This window comes from Lygodium microphyllum, chromosome 13 (assembly GCF_053477565.2).
Source record: "Lygodium microphyllum isolate KBCC chromosome 13, Lygodium_microphyllum_v1.1.10, whole genome shotgun sequence".
Classification (NCBI taxonomy): Eukaryota; Viridiplantae; Streptophyta; class Polypodiopsida; order Schizaeales; family Lygodiaceae; genus Lygodium; species Lygodium microphyllum.
Genome location: NC_141147.1, coordinates 80,543,580 through 80,551,456, shown reverse-complemented (window position 1 = coordinate 80,551,456; position 7,877 = coordinate 80,543,580). Strand labels below are relative to the sequence as shown.

The following is a 7,877-nucleotide window of genomic DNA, read 5'->3' as shown; positions in this document are numbered from 1 at the left end:
AATTAGGTTTCAAGATTGAGACTTGAACTCATAAACACAATCTTGTGTGTGGACAATGACACTGACACTTTATTGAAAAGAAAAGATTACTATCATTGCATTAAGAAAAGGAAGAAAGTACAATGCTTTATAGGAAAGTAGGAAACTGCAATAGGCACCACTCTGCATATGGGATAGGTAAGCCTACATGTCCTTGGCCCTGAAGCTCCATACAAAGAGGCTGTTAGTGAGTGTGATTGCTGAATCTCAACATAGTGGATGTTTTCTTTCCCATAGTGGATTTGTGTTGAAAAAAAAAACCTTGCCAAAAATGTATAATTTCAAGCTTGACTTAGCTAGGCTACCCATGAGCCAGTCTCTCAGGCCATGTCATCATGTAGGGGGGTAAAAAGCCAGCAAGAGTAGGAATTCATCATTTGAGGGAGGGTGTTGGAAAATAGGTCAAATGATGTATGATGCAGGATGAGGAGACTTGTATTCCATAAGCACAGTGAGGAGAGTGGAGAAGCTGGAAATCTATAAAGACATATACTTGGTTCACTTTTAGACCACTCAGGATTGTGTTTATGAGTCCAGGCATTCTAACTTGGAACCTAATTCAATTGAGCAATAGTAGTCATTTGCCAATGTTGTCATGGTTCTAGTTTTACTACATTCCAACCGCCATAGCTACAACCATGCTCAAGATCCATGTTTTCTTACAATCTCTAGACCAAACCCAAAACCACAATGATACCCTTTCAGCTTCCCAATGAGCGAGCTAAGTCTCTACTGAAAGAGAAAGTTGGTTCCAGTGGATCATCAGGAGAGGAGACTACTCCCTTGAAGGAGTTGGATCTATATCCAGAAGCCGTCCATGGGAAATTTATCTGCAAATGTTAATTGCATGGTCATACAAAGATCTGAAGGGGATTGATCCCATGGTGTGCCAACATCGCATCAACCTAGAGCTTGATGCCAAGCCGGTGAAGCAAAGATAGAGGTGTATGAATCCAAATTACTCTACCCTAGTGAAAGCCAAATAATTAAAGCTAAGTTTATCTATCGAGTGGCTAATAGTAAATGGGTTTTGCCCATTGTGATAGTACCCAAGAAGAATGGAAAGCCGCAAATATGTGTGGACTTCCAAAAGTTAAACTCCAAAGATGAAGAATGATCATTTTCCTATTCCTTTTAGAGACCAATTGTTGGACACAGTGGCAGGCCGTGAGGTTTATTTCCTCTTGGATGGATTCAATGGATACAATCAAGTCCAGATAGCAGAAGAAGATCAATCTAAAATGACCTTCTCGACCGAATGGGAAACCTATGCTTATAAAATGATGTTGTTTAAGCTTTGTAATACCCATGCTACCTTTCAAATGAGTGATGATGAGCACATTCGAGAACCATTTGCATGATTTCATTGAGGTGTACCTAGACGACTTCTGTGTCTATATTTTAATATGTGAGCATTGGGAACACTCAGAGCAGTGCTTTGATAGATGTCGAGAGTATGGGATTTCTCTCAACCCCGTCAAATGCATCTTTGGCATCTCTTCTCAGAGTTATTTTGGGCCACATTGTCTTTGCACAAGGGATAGCAATAGATCATTCCAAGATTGTGAAGATTGCAGCCTTAACAGCGCCAACCAACCTTAAATAATTGAGGGGATTCCTTGGCCATGTGGGCAATTACAGAAGGTTTTTTGCGTACTTTGTGAAAAAGATAGTCCCTTTGCATAAGCTCCTGAGAAAAGATGCAGAGTTTACCTAGACCACTAATTGTGACGAGGCATTCAACACCCTAAAACAATACTTGATATAAGCACCCATCCTCCAACCTCTTGATTGGACGAAGGAGTTCCATCATGTGCACATTGATGCATCAGATGAAGGCCTAGGTATAGTCTTATGCCAAAAGGGCCCCTTGAAGTTAGAACAACCTATCTATCATGCAAGTCGGAAAGTAACAACTACGCACTGACTGAGCTTGAGTGCCTAGCAATGGTGTTTGCCTTGGAGAAATTCTGACACTACCTGCTGTCAAAGCACTTCAAATCCTACATGGATCATGAAGCCCTATCCTTCATGATGAACAAGGCCGACATAAAGGGAAGAATGATGAGATGGATCCTTCTATTTTAGGATTTTGACTTTGAAGTGGTTACCAAACCCGGTCATTCTCATGTCCCAGCTGATCATCTATCGCGAATCCCACAGAGCGATGAAGAAGAGCAGGATGATCTAGACCTTCTTGATGCTTCCGTGTTTCTAGTCAAAATTGTTACCCCATGGTACACATATATAGCCAACCTCTTGGCAACCCAACAGTATCCCCTTAGTATCTTGAGTCATGAGAAGAAGAAGCTTCTATTGGAATCAGCCCCCCTACACTATGTTCGGTTGTGCTCTATACAAGAAGGGCAAGGACAAAGTATTGCGAAGATGTGTTGTAGGAGAAGAGATTGGAATCATGTTGAAAGCATGCCATGACTAGCTCTATGGTGAACACTTTGTAGGAGAAGCGACAACCAGAAAGGCCTTGCTTGCAAGATATTGGTGTGACTAACCCTTCACAAGGATGCCTATGACTATTGCAAACATTGTGATACTTGTCAGCTGAATGGGAAAGGCTACCAAATCTAGCGTCATGCCAGTGCAACCCATTCTTCCCCCAAAGCCGTTCAAGAAATGGGAAATTTTCTTCGTGGGTCCCATTGATCCACCAACTAGAAGGAAAAATAACAAATACATCTTGGTCTATACACGAACTATGTAACAAAGTGGTGTGAAGCCAAAGCTCTCAAGTGAAATGATGGCAACAACATGGCCTTGTTCTTGTATGAGAATATCATCACCCATTTTGGTAGTCCCTTAGAGCTCATAAGTGAAACAAGTACTCACTTCCTTAACAAGATTATGTAAGAATTGACAGAGTTGTATAAGATATGCCATTGTAAGTCTACACTCTATTACCCCCAGAGCCAATGGTCAAGTTGAAGTTACCAATCACATCCTCTACTCGATCCTAACAAGAATGATTTTCGTACATTGTCGTGATTGGGATGATCGACTTACAGAGGCCTTCTTGGCATACAAAACCTCCCATAAGGCTATTACTACAGGGCAAACCCCTTTCCAATTCGGTGTATGGTATAGAAGCCATCTTCCCTCTCGAACTCGAGCTACCCTCTGTGTGTGTAGATATCAAGCAAGATGGCCCTACAGTGTAGAGAAGCCATGCAAGCTTGCAAAAAGGCCTATCATGATAGCTTCATCAAGCAGAAGGAGTTCAAGGAAGATGACTTTGTCCCTACTTAGGATTCTCAATTTGGAAAGTTTCCAGGCAAGCTTCAACAACGATGGATGGGCCCCTATAAGGTATTTGCCATCAATCCTAATGGCTCTATCCAAGTCTAGATAGTCGATGCTTTGAATGATCCCTTCCTGATTAATGGCTATCGCCTCAAGATGTATTACCCTCCCTGGGGATCCTGACAATCACCACTGATAGCTCCCTCATTCCTTGCACAACGATCAATACGACTTTACCTAATGCTCCATAACCCTCTTCCTGATCCTGATGATGTAGCTTCATTCTTTTAGCCCTTACGGCCACTTCCCCCCTCCTTAGCTTCCTTTCCGTTTGATGCATCAGAGGTGGCGAGGATGCTTCTGATACATGGAATTCCAACCGTTATCCTCTTTCAAAAGGAAAAAAGGAAAAAGGAAAAAATAAATATATATCAATCATGGGAGAAAAGGACTTCGGTCCTGTTATACCGACCTATTCTTTGAGAAAAGGTTGAAACACCCCAAGAGTAGGGCAAAAGAAAAGAAAACAATAAAAACAAAAACAAAAATATTATAGAAGAAAAGAAAGAAATTCCCTATCATAATAAGCCTCATTCCAAGAAAAGGTGCCACACACCCTTGGATGGGAAGCTGGCTGTGGAAAAGGTGGTAACACCCCGTAGTCCAAGACAGATCAATCCCTAGTAGAACTCTTGAAGTAGAAGTTTCCAAGCCACCTCCCTTGGTATGCTAGATCCTGTAAACCCATCGGTGCTTCTAACTCCTACAATAGAAAATATTTCTCATATGTAATCCAAGAACCGGGACTTGTTGCCTACGTCTTTGGGTATGCCTCTTCATCAATTGATCTGTATTGATATCATTAACCCAATGATGCCGATCTTCATTGACAAACCTAGAGCAATGTGAGCTTTCATCCTAACCAGATGGGGATGTGAGTGTGGGTTGCCCTCTGTATTCATCAATAGAGCAAAAGACAGAGGATGGGGTGAGCAGAGAGGTGAGATGTGTGAATGGAGAGTTGCATACACATGATGGGCCTTTCGATGCACAAAGCACAAATTCGTTCCTATGCATGGCACCATAAGGCTCCCTATCCTTCCTTCTTACACCGTATGCCAACACAGGGCGGGATGCATTATTGCACCATAAATTGCGCACAAGTCATATAACCTTTGCACAAGTGGCAGTGAGGGTTCAATCAATGGGATGTGAGGAACTCGGTTGTCCTCTTGTAATCATCAATAGAGTGTGAGACAGAGGGGAGACTAAGTGTGATCGATTTTCCCCTTTTATCAATTGAGAGTTGATGATTGAGGGACGTTTTGACACTGGGAGAGACAGGTACGTTCTTGTTTCCCTATGCATACACATGATATACTTCATCTGCCATCACTCTACACCTCATTCTCTTTGGCACACTGCACAATACAGCTCCCTGGCCTTCCTTCTTGCACCTATGCCAAATGGGTTGGGATGTACTGATGCACCATCACCTGTGCACATTGGAATATTCACTTTGAACCATTCCCTTTGTCAATTTCTAAAATGTTGATGAGCGATGGGTTTCAATCATTATTCTTCGAGTGACATGCGCCATGGGGTGAGCGACTGATCTATCATTTGCACATGAGTGACTATCGATTGAGTGCTCTATACCTCGCCATCGACAGCCTAACCAACGCTTCATCAACCAAGCTATCTCCCTGGATGCTGCAGCATGGTCCCTTCCATGCTAGATGAGTGTGTTGTGGCAAGCCTTAGTACCTCTTACTGATGACGACTACAATCTTTCATGCAATAGCAACGGTTCTCCTCGATCATATGCAAATTGGGCCAAGTTTTTCTAACCCTACTCTTTTGATTTCATGAGTTAGTCATGTTTTAAGTGTGGGGATGTACATGTACGGGTTATGATCTTGTGTTAGGACCATGTTTCATCGTTAATATGAACTATTAAGGTCTTAAGTGTGGGGACCCGTCCTCCATGTGCGTCCGTTGTGCATACCCTCATGGACACATTCCTATCAGATGATTTGAGCATACCACATCCTGGTCATACCTTAATGGGGTCCCTTCCCCACCCAACCCTCCTCTTTTCAACCTGTATTGGGGTTGTTTCTTGTTCATTTGCCTTTTTTATTTGTTTTACCACTTTTCCATGTGAATGCATCCTATGTTGTCGTACTTATGCACATCCGAGGTGTGGAATCCACCAAAAAGTTTGTGTGTGTGACATTTGTTACTTTGTGCATACTTAGTCATTGTGTTTGCATTTTGTTCTGTGTGGGCGGTATAGTGGAGAGGGGGTTGGAGCAAGAGGAACTTATCTGTAATGCTCTAGTTGGCATGTATGCCAAGTATGGAAACCTACCAGATGCGTATGTTATTTTTGATACGCTACCCAATTGAGATGTTGTGACATGGAGCTCTTTGATTGGAGGATATACCCAACAAGAACACATTCAGGAGACTTTGCAACTGTTTGATTGCATGAGTGATCTAGGTTGTGAGCCTGCTAGCTTCACGCACAATTGTGTTATTGACTTTCTCATCAAGGCACAAAGATTTGATGATGCATTGGAATTGTACAACAGAATGCAGAAAGTAGAAATGCATCCAGATAGTCTCACTGTGGGTATGGTTACTCTTGAACTATGCAAAGCCAATAAAGTAGATGATGTTTTAAAGTTGGTTATTGACATAGCTGGAAAGGCAGGGACTGTTGATTCTTTGACTGTGAATGGTTTGATCAGGTGTTTATGAAAATCAGGGAGAGTCTTGGATGCTCATATATTTGTTGGCATGAATTGAGGAGGCTTGGAAGCTGTACTTGTGTATGGTAGTTAATGCTGCTCCAGATGTGACAATGTATAATATCATTATCAGAGGTTTGTGTAAGAAAAGAAGAGTCAGTGAAGGTCAGCATCTCTTATTTGAGATGATTGATAAGGGCTTTACACCTACATTCCAAACCTATTCTGCTATTGTGAGGGGTTACTTTTCTGTATGAAAAAGTGGCGTGTTGTAGGAACAAGGGGGACCAGAAAAACTTCGCCTGGGGAAGAAAAAAAAAACAGCTTGTTGAGTGATCAGGGGACGGATATCAGAAGAGCCACATTGGGAGAGAGAGAGGAAGGTAGCAGAGGTGCTTGTTCCTGGGATAGAAGGATTGCGTCTACAAAGAAGGGGACACCCAGCAGAAGAGATGTTTACTTCGTTGCACCAGATGGAGAGGAATTAAAGTCAAAGCGTGCATTGGAGCAATATCTAAAAAATCATCCTGGTGGTCTATTGCATCTGAGTTTGATTGGGGTTTAGGTGAAACTCTAATGAGAAGGTCTTCAAGGCTTAGCTCGAAGACAAGGCCTTCTCTTGATACTCCAGAAATAGGGTCAGGTGGAAAGCGGCCTAGATGGAAGGCCAAAGAGGAAGAGGATACAAAAGATGAAGAGATGGTCGAACCTGAACTGGCAGCTGACATCCCATCGACTGAAGTGAAAAAGGATGAAGCGAAGAAAGGTGTCGATAAGACCGAAGAGGTGAAGACTGTTGAAGATGTTTCTGCACCCACTATAGATGGGAAAGAGGAATAGGACTAGAGAGAAGCATTCAAAGTGGACACAAGCGATTTCAAGATAAATTTAGAGGTGGGAGCTTACAGGACAGAGGACCTGCAGCCTTATGTTTTGAATGTTGTGAAGAAGGCTGAAAAGCTTATGTTAGAGAAGAACAAAGAATATTTTCCGATTGAGGTGTTAGCAGCTTTCAACAAAGTCATTGCACAGTTACTTCTTGGAGTTGATAATCCAGTGATCAAAGAAGGAAGAGTGGCCACATTTCAGTCGCTCTCTCAGGAACAGGGTCTCTTCGCTTGCGGCAACCTTCATCCAACGATACCTACCTGGAGAAAAAGTGCTTATTTCTTCTCCAACTTGGGGAAACCACAAGAATATTTTGAATGATGCTGGTGTTCCATGGTCAGAGTATAGATACTTTGATCCAAAGACAGTTGGTCTAGATTTTGATGGGATGATATCCGATATTAAGGCTGCTCCTGCAAGTTCAATCATTCTGTTATATGGCTGTGCACAGAATCCCACAGGAATTGATCCTACTCCAGAGCAATAGGAGATCATTGCTGATGTTATTCAAGAGAAAGGTCACACTAATTTCTTTGATGTGGCCTATTAGGGCTTTGCCAGTGGCAGTCTTGATGATGATGCCAATTCCGTAAGACGATTTGCTGCTTGTGGGATGGAGTTGTTTATTTCGCAGTCCTACAGTAAGAACCTTGGATTATATGTTGAGCGGATTGGAGCTACAAATGTCATTACATCTTCACCCGAAGTTGCCACTACAAGCTAATTTGGCTTTCTATTCATCTTCAGTTAGTGGCAGAAATAAAAACAGAAACTTGACATCATTTTCTCATCTTGCTTATTCGCTTGATTGATCTTCTATCTTGGAATTTCTCAAGGACCTCTGTGGTTGCGACTTTGCTTTCAAAAACCCTTCGACATCTTTGGTGAACCCGATGAGAAAGCGTCGCATTTTTAAAAAAAATCAGGATGGGAGAC

The 7,877-nt window shown here is 42.2% G+C and overlaps 1 pseudogene; it reads left to right on the top strand.

The window, feature by feature from the left end:
• The first annotated feature begins 5,790 nt into the window (after positions 1-5,790).
• On the top strand, positions 5,791-7,665 carry LOC148026826 (aspartate aminotransferase, chloroplastic pseudogene; annotated as a pseudogene).
• The last annotated feature ends 212 nt before the right edge of the window (positions 7,666-7,877 follow it).